The following is a 14,368-nucleotide window of genomic DNA, read 5'->3' as shown; positions in this document are numbered from 1 at the left end:
GTGATATAATATGCTTCTCATGCTATTAGTCTAAACTTATTTCCCTAATGGAGATGGCCTTGGGCTTAAACGTGTGTAAGGTCTGGTTTTTAAATAAAACTTTATTAGAACCCAGCCACCCTGCTTGGCTTTTGCATAATCTATGTCTGTTTTATGACTGAAGAGTCAAGTATTTGCAATAGAGGCTGTATGGCCAACAAAAGCAGAAGATATTTCCTATCTGGCCCTTCACAGAAGAAGTTTGCCAATCCCTGTCCTAAAATGACTCTCCTGCTAAATTTTGGCCAAAAATGTGTGGCCCACTGATTAATTTGGAAATTTCTCTATACCTAACATCATTTTATTTGCTCTGCTTCTTGGATTCAGTGAGTATATGGAAAATATGTTTTATTCATGCAAGACATATCATTCATTTTTTTAATCCTTTGGATATGCTTGTCAGATGAGAGCTCAAATAAATTATATTATCTCCATTTGTTGGGTCCTGGTTAGTAATATATGCAAAGAAAAAATTTTCTCTAACATATGACCAAGGAAAGCAGGTGTTCTCCATCAAATCTATATGACAAATGGAGAAAATTTCTAATTTACTAATAATCTCCTCTTAATTTATTTACTTTTTAAAAGTTAGCAATCACACAGACCTTTCCTCCACTATCATATACTCTGAAAAAAAAATTCAAAAACTAAGGAATAGAGCCAAGTGACATTGGTGGAGGTAATGCCTTCCAATTGCTGACTATGAGGAAAGTTAACCCAACTCTTCCTTCCAAACCCATCATTATGTAAAGGAAATAGTTGCCACATGATGTCAAGCTCATTTGGACTGGAGGGATAAAAGGACACACCATCATCAAGCCAGAGAAAAGGCGATGAGGAAGGTCGAGGCAAGTGACCAACAATGTAGTCTGGAAGCTCAGAGACAGCCAATGACAAAGAAGACAGACCCATGCACTCATGGAGTCCCTTAAGTGCATGGAATGCTCAACGTGTGTGCGTGGATGCATTTAGAAAAATAAAGTTGAAAGTTCCAAGAAGAAAAGCCATGCAAAGGGGTTCAAGAAGAAAAACAAAAATATTAGTTTTACGCATAATCGCAGCATACTGTGAATGATCTGTAAGTATTTCCCCACTAGGGAAAATAAAATCCCAAATTCCTCACTTCGAGCTCAGTTTCCTGGAAGCGCTGAGGGTTTGACCAGGTCTAGACTACATTTTATGTGCAGACCTTTGCCAGCTCCTCTGGCATAAGTGGCTGGGTTCCAGCCTCCGCTGTTGCTCTCTCCACACTGGCTCTGTGTACTGTAGATTTCTCCATCTGGTTCAACAGGAAGTATGTACTGTTTGTGGGATGCCATTGAGCTATTTTTAAGAGCTAAGCTACATGCAGGTATTTATGACTGTAGACACAATTTGGGGAAACAAAGTATTTGCCAACACAAGTACCATGAACTGTTTCAACAGTCAGCCATATGGGCTCAGGATGGAAATGGTCCAGGTGAACAGCTGGAACAAGGCCCCTTCCTGGACCCTGAAAAAGCCATCATTTCCTTTCACTGGACCACAGTGCTAAAGCCTGACTAGTGGCAGTCACTTGCTGATGGGAGAGGGATGTTGCACTCTTATGTGGATTATAGAAATGGCAGAGCATTTTAAACTCTATTTTTCACACCAAGGGGCTCATGAAGACTCTACTTTTACTAGTATAGGTTTACTTAAAATCCTACAAAGTTTATATTAGAGTTCTTAAAAAACAGAAATAATGGGGTATAGATATGTCTTGCCTCTGTAGAATAGAAATAGATTAGATTCACTATCCAAATCAAAATTTTCTGTCAAGGTTAATCAGCTCACAGTAAATAACACTCAGCCTTGGTCTCCATATATTCAGCTGACAACTCACTCTCAGTTGACATTAACTATGTGATAGGCAATTTTATGTGAAAACTTGACTGAGTTGCAGGATGCCCAGGCATGAATTATACAGAGCTAGACTGTGTGATTAATTAAAATGGACAACTTCAAAACATACTGGCCAATGTCCTTGTTCTAATTCAAATGCTAGAATTTTCTGCTAAACCAGGAAGAGCTCCCATGACTCAGGAAAAGTAAACTCTGCTTTCAACTGATTGAATGAAGCCCACCCACCTTGGGGAGAGTGACTAACTTTCCCCACTGCAATAATTTAAGTATTAAATTCATCCGAAAACACTTTAACAGAAAATACTTGTAATAATATTTGAACAAATATCTGGGCACCCTGTAGCTCAGAAGCATGCACATAAAATGACCTATTACATAGTTATTGCCAACTGAGAGTGAGTTGTTAATTAAACATACTGAGTCCAGGGTTGAGTGTTATCCAGTGTTATCTGATGGACCTTGACAGAAATTTTGTTTTATATTGATACCAATCCATATTTATGAAGTAATTCAAGCCATTAAAAAGATCTGACAGCACAGAACATATAGCCTTTTTCAGATTTTTCCCACCTTTTCTTTTCCATCTCTAGTCCTTCATAACAATGAACTTACATCTTTTATGTATTCTAAAGATTATCCCATCAAAATACTTTGTCCCCACTCTTCTCATAGCTTAAAACACTAGAGAGATTCATTATTGGAGGAATTATTAAGGCCACTCCACATAGTTAAAGGGAGGTTTATTTTGTGGGGTAACTTACAAATGAAGGGATAGGTTGCAGGATCTGGGAAAGGTATGGTGCAGTCCAGCGGTGTTCTCTGGAGAACTCTGCTTGGTCTACCTCCAGCGTCCAGGGTCCCAGAACCAAGAGAGCCTTTCCTCTTGATCCTGGGTCTCCAGCATCCTCCCTCAGCCCTGCCTTGTAGGCGTGACCATTACCGAAGCCTCAATGGGGGTTGGAACTTCCACGCCAAGGCTGGAATGGCTATCCACTACAATTCATTTACTTCCTCATTTGACATTTGTACATCAAATACTCACTGACCTTGAAAGGCCACATATAATGTTCCTATCTGAACACTATTTGCTTGTTCCTGTCCCTGTCTTTCCTCCCTCCCTCCTCCCTCCCTCCCTCCTCCCTTCCTCCCTCCTCCCTCCCTCCCTCTCTTCTTCCCTCCCTCCTTTCGTTCCTTCCTTCCTTTCTTCTTTGTGATATTTAAACTAGTCTCTAAACTAGTCTCTTTAGTTCTTGGGAACCAAAATAGAATCCAACTAAACACAAGTCTCCAAGATCTTCCCATTTGTGCTGACAACAGCAAAAATGATTGTTCACTACACCAGGAGAGAGCGGGCATGTAGATGACCACAGAGGAATAGACAAAAGAAGGATTCTTCTTGCTGAGAAGAATCCCATAAGGAAAAAGTTCTCCTCCAGCAAGCAAGAGCAATGGCAGTCTCTTGCCCTGCAGGAGGCTCCTGGGCTGAGCAGCAACAGAGAGGATGAAGGAAATTACTGACAAGGGGGCTTGAGCAGGATGAGAAAGAACAGAGGATCTTTCTATGACAGTTAGGTAGTGGAAAACAATGGAATCTGGAAGCGCCTCAAACACAAAAATGAATCATTCGACCTAACACCCCAGCTGCAGGTTTAAAAACAAGCATTAAGGGTGAACTGAAGGACAGAGAGACCCCAGGGTCTTCTGCATTCCTGTAGTGCTTGGGTTTCTGAGGCTTGTCAGGAGTAAATGCAACCCTGTGTATGTAGAGGCCCAGCCTGAAGGGTAATAATAATGATGGAGATTTGGAATTGGGCTTTCATAGGTTATTTATTAAATTATTCTTAATGATTAGATTAACTGAGTTTGATAAACTCTGTGGTTTCTAGCCCCTCCTTCTCTGAACTCTAAATAATCAAGTTCTTGCCCTGACTAAAGAAACTATGAAGGCTTGCAGACCTTGGGAAATGGATGCATTTTCTTTCATAAAAATTTCTCCTTGCCACTGCTCCTTTTTATAAAATATTCCAAGCAATAAAAATAATGGCACATGCAAAGAAACACTAAATGTAATCCTCAAGTTCAGTTGGTGAAAGAAGCCAATAGAATGAGAATCTCATGTGGGAAACAGGTACTGCAATTAACTGCTCAGGGCTTAACATTCTACTTAAGGATGTAAAATAATTTCAGTAAAAGAGAAACAATGATGAAGATCGGGGCCTGTTGTAGTTTGTTATGTGAAAGGAACACTGACTTAGAGGAGCAAATGGTTTGTCTGGCTCACAAGTTACAGTCCATCATCAAGGGAAGTCAAGGCAAGAACATAAAACACAAACCAGAAGGCAAGAATTGATACAGAGACTTTAAAGGAATATTGCTGACTGGGAGGCTCCCTAGGCCTTCTCAGATACCTTTCTTATGGAACAAAACCTACCTGCCAAAGAGTGTCACTGCCTCCAGTGGGCTGGGCCTTTGAACATCAACCATTAGTCAAGAAAGTCACAAACCTGCCCACAGGCTGATCTGATGGAGGCAGTTCTTCAACTGAGGTTCTGTTGGCCCAGGTGATTAGTTTGTATCAAGCTGAAGAAAACACTAACCAGCAGAGGTGTACATGGGGGAAACATGGAGTCTCAAAAACTTAACTAAAAGGAACTTAAAAAAACCATTTGTTTAAATGGGTTTAGCAGTATGACTACTGAATCAGAAAGCAATAATATAAATTGTCCAAAATATGAATATATATCAGAATATCAGTTATCTGTGGAATAATATATTAAGAAGTTCAACATGTGGAATGTTAGGAAGAATATGAAGCAGGAAAAAAGTTGTTTAAAGAGTTATTGTGGGTTAGGTGTGATAGCACACACTTTTAATCCCAGCAACGGAAGTAGGGGGAGGTGAATCTCTGTGAGTCTGAGATCAGCCTGGTTTACATAGCTAGTTCCTGGCCAGCCAAGACTATACTATGAACCCTCAGCTGAGAACAAAGAGTTAATGGGGTGCTAGAGAGATGGCTCAGTGTGGTTAAGAGTGCTTACTCCTCTTCCAGAAGAGTAGAGTGCAGTTCCAATCACCCATGTCCGTTATACAACTCACAAATGCCTGTAACTCCAGCTCCAGAGGATCCTACACCTTCTTTTGGCCTCCACAGGCAACTGCATGCATATGTACATAACTCATTAACATGCAAACATACATATAATAAACATGTACTCATGCACACAAACACAGATAAAATAAATCTTTAAAAAAAAAAAAGAATTAATGGGCAAATGTTCCAAATTTGGAGAAAAGAAATCAAAGGTTCTAGCCTTAATGCAAAAAAAAATTACAAATTGTATTACAAATCATATGCAGCAAAACTTCAGAAATCCAAGCAGAAAGGTAACATTATCAAAGAGAAAAAGAAGCCCATGAAACAATGACTCTGTTGCTCTTCTGACTTTTATTTCTTTTTTAAAATTTATTCTTCTCTCATTCACTACATCTGGACAACAGTTTCCCCTCCTTCCACTCCCCTCAGCCTTGCTCCTATCTCCCCTCCCCCCCAGATCCACTGCTCCTCCATTTTCCTTCAGAAAGGATCAGGTCTCCCAGGAATATCAACAAGATACAATAAGACTAGACACAAACTCTCATATCAGGGCTGGACCAGGCAACCCAGCAGGAGGTAAAGGGTCCCAAGAGTGGGTGAAAGAGCCAGAGACACCCACATTCCCACTAAGGCCTGCTTAGTTGATTCTATTACTTTTCATCAAAGCAAGGTAAGCTGGAGAAAATCATAACTGATTGTATTACATAGCCAGAAGGTAAAGAGAAAGAACACAGGAATATTCTGTCATTCTGGGTTTCTATCTATTGAACACGGGAATATTCTGTCATTCTGGATTTCTATCTATTGAACATAGGAATATTCTGTCTTTCTGGAATTCTATCAACTGAGGGAAATAATCAAAACAAAGGCAAGAGGAACACATTTCACATGAGTAAAATGCCAGAAGGACCTGTCAACAGTCATCTCATTAACAACAAAACATTGCAGGAGCATCTCCTGTCTCCAGTGAGATAGTAACTGTGGGAAAGGTGCGCACCAAATTACAAGAGATGGGTTAAGTATTAAAATAATTGTTTTTCCTTTTCTTAATGTCCTTTAAGGGCAATCAGCTCTTATAAAGTTGAAATATCATCAATGCACTAGGCAGTTTGCACCTCAGGAAAAGTAAATAAAGTAAGGTTATTAAATAAGCAAAGATTAAATTAGGTAAATAAAGAAAACACGACTTAGTGACAACAGTATCACAGTGGAAAGAGATGAAACACATGGCAATATTCAGTGTTGTGGAGGCAGTTTGTGGAAAGAAAAGATACATTAACTACGCATGTTGTATCTTTTATGTTAGTATATGCACCTCTTCATGTACATGTGCATATGTGTGTGCCTATAAACATATGTACAGAATCCATTAAAATGTTCCAAGTGTCCTCCTCCATCATTCTCATTCACCTAGTCATTTGAGACTGGGTCTTTACCTTAACCTGGGGGTCCTAATTTCTCATAAGGCTGAAAATCAGCAAGCCCCTCAAATACTCCTGTCTCCTCTACTCCCTTTGGAACTCCAGTTATAGCCATCTACAGGATGCCTAGCTTATTATGTGAGTGTTGAGATCTGAGATCTGGTCCTCATGACTGTCACATTGTTCCTAACCACTAAGTAATTTCACCAGCCCTTATATATTATACTTTTGAGATAGAGTGAAAAGAAAAGAGTGAGGGCAAATAGAGAAAAACAAGAGAGATAAAAGAATAATAGAAAGTTAGGAAAGTCAGAGAAGTCTTAAGACAATGAAATTGAATACTTAGAAAAATGATTCTTTCAAAAGTATAGAAATGATAGAGTCAATAACATATACCTCATCAAATCTCAGTTCCATCCCTTTTGGTATCAGAGGCAAAAAAGAAAGGTTTTGATTATTTCTTCTTGAGTTGAACTTCTAGAGAGCACCAGTATCTTATTCCCAGAAAATGGATAAAATATATCCAGCTCTCCACATTTTTTTCTACATAAATTGAATTGTGGTTTATTTGATTTACAAAGATTTAAGGAAGGAAAAAAACCCAAACATACTGTAGCTAAGAAGCTAGTTTATAAAGCATTGGAGGCAAATAGCCTGAAAATCACCCTGAATGTTCCTTTGATGGTACAGTCTCTAGGAACATTTTTTAAAAATAAATAATTGTATACATACTTGGTTAGTACAAAAGCTGATTGTCTTTTCAGACACCCTTCTTGATGTGGCTGGAAACTGGAACAAGTCTGGAAAGCAATTTGACATTTTATAGCTCAGATATTTCTTCCCTTGCTTTCTCCTTTGAGAAAATAGAAACAGGGAGCAGCCAAAACAGTGGAACATACTAGGGAATAATCATTATCAACTATGGATAGCCTGCAAATCTCTGAATGATGCACCTTTAGACGTCTGTACATTGGCTTCCTTTTCTATTTTATCCAATTTCCTTGGGAAGCCACAGCAGAGTACAGGAAAGAAATATGTGACAGCATTTCCAGATAGATCAGTGAGAAATGTTTTGTACATTCACTACTGTATTTGGATGTTCTTTTTCTAGTTAAACCTGGAAAATTACATTAGGTTGGGTGGTTTTTCTGTTTTGTTTTGGTACAAAATTACTCTTTCCAAACAGCGCAAGAGGAGATGAAAGAAAATGATATTCTATTAACGTATCCTCTAAATGACCATCGGAAGAAATGTCTAAAGTGCTTGTGGGGAAGTAGAAATTGCACCCTGTACCACTGAGGATTTTGCTGGCCCAAAAGTTTAACTTACTTAATGCCCATTCAAACACCAACCAAGAACCCATGGAAAATGTTGAACTTTCACAAGGGGAAAGTAAATTGTCATGATTGACTGGGCCAGGGACTAGTCCAATTTTTGTTACTGTAACCGAAATATACTGCAGATACATCTATTTTCTGCTAGTAAGATCTTTCTTTCTAGTACTTGAGCAGATTCAGCTGAGTATGAACCTCTTTCAAGGATTTCTCTGTCAAGTTTCATAGTTGCTTCGTTGAGAGCAGAGGCCATTAACTATTCTCTAAGAACCTGAGTGCATGTACCCATCTAAGGAACAAACAGAAGCAACTCCTCCCATCTGCTTATGGTGTAGCCAGCCTAGATTTCTTAAGCACAAAATAATGAAATGTGACCATCATTGTTCAAGAAAATAATAATCCCTAATGAAGACAGGAAAGTGGCTCATTGGATAACAGCACATACTATCCAAGCACAGAGAGAGGTATTAGAATCCCCAGCACTCATGCAAAAAGTCAAGCATGGCTACAGGCTGATGGAAGTGGGTATGTGAGCATTGTTGGGATTGGTTGTCTAGCTCCGGGATCAGTGAGAGCCCCTGTCTCCAAGGAACAAAGCAAAAAGTGGTAGAACAGGACATCTCATATCTCTGGCCTCCATATATATGCAGGGCATATGCATCCACACCCATATGTATTACACACACACACACACACACACACACACACACACACACACACACACAGACCATATTTGTTATTTGAGGTCATCCAGTTGTGCTGACCGTTCATTACATTGCATTTTGAAACTATTCAGGTAGTGCTGAAGTAATGATATAATAACGGCACAACAACCACCTTTTTATTCCCTTCTTCAATACCAGAAAGTAGACCCATTCCAGATGTATTTGCTCCTTGTCTCCCTCATGTCCCATTTTGCAGAGGATTAAATGGCTCTTAGGGAGGTTATGCTTTTTGTCCAAACCTGTTCATAATATCAAAATCTGCTTTCCCCTCTGTCTGCTTCATTCCAAAGTCTATGCTTGAACAAAAATTCAAGGCAGAAATTCCAATCACCTTGATATAGTTTTGCTCTTTTTAGAGAGGAACAGCCTGTTTAGATTAGGACAAGCATCAAATGTCACAAGATAGAATTTCCATTTTATCCATGGAAAAAATCAAATGATTTTTAGGTTATGGAATTTCCCCCTTAATTGCATCTGACTCTGTTTGCTTCTTTCTCCTGTCGCCATTCTGTGTAAATATACCCATTCTTTGTTGCAATGAAAGCTTATTAATTCAGAGCCAGCTCATTTGGCATTTGTGACTGAGATTAGATGGGCTTAAATTCACTTTACTATCTATGAAGAAGGAGCTTTGAAAGAATGTCAACACCATTAAGAATATTTCCCAGAGTTTAATTCACCTAAAAGATACAATTCTCAGGAACCTGGCACTTCACATGAAAATGATTGGTTTTCAAATAGCTTATTTAAAGTTATAAAAAAGAGATAGCCTGAAGAGACTCATCACTTCTCAAATTTAGTTCAAGCTCTCCTATAGATGTACAAAATAGCAGTCAAGGCATTCACTTTCAGTAATGTACGCTGACTTCTCAGTTATTTCAATTGTCCAGGACTTTCCAAATTCCCGAATGTTCTGTGCTATTGCTTTTTCAAGACATATTTTGCAAAGATCTTTATAGCTCACCAAGGGCAAGAATTACACCTTTTCATGACTGATTTTGTTTGTTTTTCATTGTCTTAGCAAAGATTCTAATCTGAACTCTGCCTTTGATACAGTTGGAATTTAAGTAAGTTATTTGGTCTTTGAACTTGTTTCCAGCAAAAATAGATAAAATATCCAATGTACATGTAGTAGTGAAAAAGAAAACCTATAAAGCAAATGGAAACATCCAACAGTGGGCAGGTGTGTAGTGTCATCACAAGAAACCCAGTTATTGTTATCCTTCCCTTATTCCCTCTTTGCTTAGTCTCAGCATCCCTATGCAGTAAAGTTAGCTTAAAAGTGGTCCATGAACAAAATAATAAAGAAATAAATAATTGGGCAGGGTAGATAGTTCAGTTGGCCAAGTGCACAGTATGTAAACATGAGGACTTTTGTTCAGATGCCTTGCCAGAACTTTCATAAAAAATTCTGGACTCAGCAGTGTATACCTGTAAGCTGAGGAGCTCAGGAGATAGAGCCAAGAGCACTCGTGGAGCTCAAGGGCCGGCAGAGTTGCCAATCAAGGAGCTTTAGTTTTGATGGAAGAACCTTATTCAGGAAAAAAAAATGGGGAATGATCAAGGATGACCTAGCCTCCATCTCTGACCTCTACATCCCCCTCTCTCTCTCTTTGTCTGTCTCTCTCTGTTCCCCCATCTCTCTCTCTCTCTTTCACACACACACACACACACACACACACACACACACACACACACACACACAGAGCTATAAATGACCCTGTCCACCTGATTCCTTTCTCATTTCACATCTTGCCATACCTCTTCCTCTACCCTAACACGCCTCTAGGAAAGACTCCTGAAGATCACAACAGCTGACAGTGTCTAGACAAAGAGCAAATCACAGGGTCTAAGACAGAAGCACAATGATTGAAATAATAATAATAGTTACAAAATCATTGATAAATACCTAATATAATTGTTCCACTATATTCAGATGACACATGTCATTGAAAATAAGGAAGAATGAAACTGGGTGTTATCCATGTGATATCTACATGACGGCTTTGAGAGAAACCTCAGTCTTTCCTCTTTAGAGCAAGGAGGGTGAATTGGTTAAGTCTTTGGATTGTATCTCAAAAACAACACATCAGAGAGAGATAATGAAGACCACTCAGGCAACTTCTTAAATAGATACTTCCAAAAATCATATGCTACTGATTTGTCAAACATGCTATTTTATTTATTTATTTATTTTTTTAATTTACCAAATCTGTGAAGAGGTTTATCATAAAGATGAACTGGAAATCTGATCGGTACTTTGAATTCTAGGATGGATGGATGACCATATATATCGCGGTGAGACAAGAAGAACATATCACTGGAATTAAAATGCTGCTGCTCTCTACAGTAAAAGTGGCCAAAAGAAATGGTTGAGTTTGTGAAATGGGTTTAGTGTTAATTTCTAACCCAACAAACTCTGGTATTATCTGGAAGACAAAATTCTGAGCATGCCTGTGTTAGATAATTGGACCGTGTTAACTGAAATTGGGAGACTTGCCCACTGCGGGTGGCACAATTCCCTGGCTCAGACCCTGGACTATGTCAATGGAGAAAGGGAGCTGAGCAGCATCAAGCATACATTTCTCTCTTCTTCCTGACTGGGTGTGTTGTGACCAGTTGCTTCAGGCTTCTGCTGTCTTCATTTCCCTGAATAAGCTAGAGTAAACACACCTTTACTTACACATTGCTATTATCAAGGTATTTGATCACAGTAGCAGTTGGCATACTAGAAGCCATGTGCATTTAGGGCCTCACCCATCTTGAAGCTGGTTGATGGCATGAGGCAGGAGTCACTGTCGCTGTTGTTGTTAACATTATCTTCATCACCATGGGATTCACTGTCTATAGAAGACACGAGGAACAATTTGAGATAATGAATAGTTATGGCTTATAACCAACCAGCTCCAATTTGAGTGTGAGGCTTCATAGAAATTCTCCTAGTACAAAGGCAGCAATGTTATTTGAATTCATATTTCTCCATCAACATCTACATCTATATGTCACATCAAAATACAGTATTAAATGAGGTAATAAAGATATGAAATTGGACTTGTGTCTCTGACACCAATATCCAAAGATGCTTCATCTCTACCACTGATACTTGTACTCATTTACTGCCTTTTCACCTCTAGTAAACAGAAGAATAAAGAAAGAAATAAGAATTGACAGCACATGATAGTGTTGCTGCCAATTCTCCAAGTTTGGAGAGCCCCTTTTTTTTTCTCTCTCTCTCTTTAAAACACTCGAGGAAATACGGCAAAGAGACTGGATAAACAGCACTGACTTTCTGGTCCCTCAGTGCACTTCTGAACTCCACCACTCAGTGTGCCTGAGCCAGTGCAGTTTGAAACTGCTTTCTGATCTCTGATCCAGGACAAACACAAGAACCAAATTATATTCCCCTAACCAATCAATCCAGGTCTTCAGAGGAGGCAGAGCATTTTCCTAGACTGACTACAGAATTCAAATTAAAAGAGAATGTCTTACATTCGCAGGTGGGCCAAGGAATTCACAAACCGCAATGGGGCCGAAAGGACCTACCCTCAGGATAACCTTGGCTCCATTTGGAGAGAAGGAAAGATGCAGCACAAGGGTTTCAAAGAGTTGAGTACCTACAGACACCTTTAAATAGAAACATCAGGGTTTCAAGAAACATAATTTATCCTATCCATTTTTATCTGTAAAAGGGCTTTCCTGGAGGTCTGCCATAAAATCAACATATTCACATCACTTGAGCTCTATTAATCTGACAAAATGTCAGCGATACAGGATGATTTGGGGCAGATATTTGGCACCAAATATAAATAGCTCCAGACTAACGTATGGGGTTGGGAGTGGGGTAAAGGAAGATTCTTCTGGAATATCTATAAGCTCAAACATCTGGCACTTATAGAATTTTCCAGCTTGGCCACCTACAGAGGAATGAAATTAGAGTCACCCTTGATACTTAAAGGATGTGCTGCTTAGTTCTTATTCTTCTTATTTTTTAATCAAAATGTTACACATAACTTCAGTAAAAACCAGTAAATAAAGATGCTGACAAGTGTTCATCTAGATGTGGCAATTACCCCTTCAGTTCCAGATGCGGTAATACCCTTTTAGTGTTTACCCTTCCAGACAGCTACAGGTGCATAAAATTCATGATTTTCCTGTTATCATAAGCTAGGATATTTGTTTTACAGAAATAGAGTATTATTGGCTGGGGAGATGACTCAGTGTGTACAATGTTTATTTCACAATATGAGGATCTAAGCTGAATATCACCACCTAGGTAAAAAGCCAAGCATGGCCTCACACAGCTTTTGTTTCAACAATGGGAGGCAGTGTGGAGACAGGAATATACCGGGGACAATTTGGCTGGCAAATATAGACAAAGAGTAAGCTACAATTCAAGTGAGAGACCTTATCTTTAAAAAGTAATTTCTTTTATTTTGAGATTATAATATAACTACATCATTTCACCTTTCCTTTCCTCCATCCTCACCCTCCAATTATTCCTCCTTGCTTTCTTTCAAATCTAGCCTCTTTTCTAAAATTGTTGCATATATACATATATACATAAAGTACATATTATATACACATAGATTACATATATGTGTATACATATACATATAATATACATATATATTAAGTAGGGGACAGTAAAGAAAGATGCCTAATAGACCACTGGTCTCCACATACCTATACATAGGCAAGTGTAACCTGAAATATAGAATTAATACACATAGCCCCATAGCCACTAACACCATCACATAAAACTAGAATCAGTAAGCAAATGGAAAATATTTTTAAATATTTAGTTCCCCAGTATTTTTATATCAATCTTCTCTGCTATTTTCATGTAATTTTACAGATGAAATAGAAATATTCTAGTGTAGGTCATTATTCCATGAGACATAGCCTGCTTTCTGATTCTGTTATTAGTCCTACACAAACGCTCAGTTCAAAAAATATGTAGACATGTCATCATTGTTGGTAGGTTAGTATATAAAGTATAACTTTAGATATTTTTTATATTGTTGGGAAAGAAATTTTTTTTGTCAGAGGCATACAATTTACCTACTCAACAGCACCTGATGAATTGGAACCATTTACTCATAAACTAGCCGTTATTGGACCCTATTGTTCATTTCTAGCATTTCTGGTTTCATAGGAGATAAATGACATCTCAAATGTTGGTTAAGTAAAACCAAATTCCCCTTTAATGGTGGCCATTCCCCTAAATTAAACCGATGTCTGTACAGGCTTTGCTGGGTACCAGGCTCTGTACTAAGTTTACTTTATCAACTGAACTCTTTCGCAATTCTATATGGAAGATGCTTCTAGTTCCCTCACACTCTCATAGATGGAGAAATTGAAGCATGAAGAGTCATAGTTACTAGGCTGAAGGAACACAAGTAATTACAGCCAGGGGAGTTAGAACACAGATTGGGTGGTTAGGGCTCAGAATCTACTTCCACATTCTGGGATTTGAGTCTCTTATCCATATCCATCCTTGGACCAAGACTCTCTTCTAATGTGTTACTTTTGGTACCAGCAAACCCCTTTCTTCACATGCAATCCTACACAGATTTCCCCTTATTTGGTAATAATGTCACAAAGCTTCAAGGAAAATGTAAAGTAAGAGGAGGAAGTGGGAATAAAGATTAGGATTACTACAATCGGGATAGAAAATGGTTCACCCTCTGCCACTTGGTTTATTGCCATTCTGAGCAAAATTGGTGTTTCTGTTTGCAAGAGGAAATGAGAGTACTAGTGGCAGCTGGCAGACAACCAACTAAAGGTCTTTAGAGTCTGTGTCTTCTGCTAGCTTAGGAATAAGGACAACCAAAGTGGAGAGTGTCTGCTAGCCTAGGCATGGTCTCAGCC

This window comes from Onychomys torridus, chromosome 8 (assembly GCF_903995425.1).
Source record: "Onychomys torridus chromosome 8, mOncTor1.1, whole genome shotgun sequence".
NCBI lineage: Eukaryota > Metazoa > Chordata > Mammalia > Rodentia > Cricetidae > Onychomys > Onychomys torridus.
Note: the sequence above shows the minus strand (reverse complement) of the source record.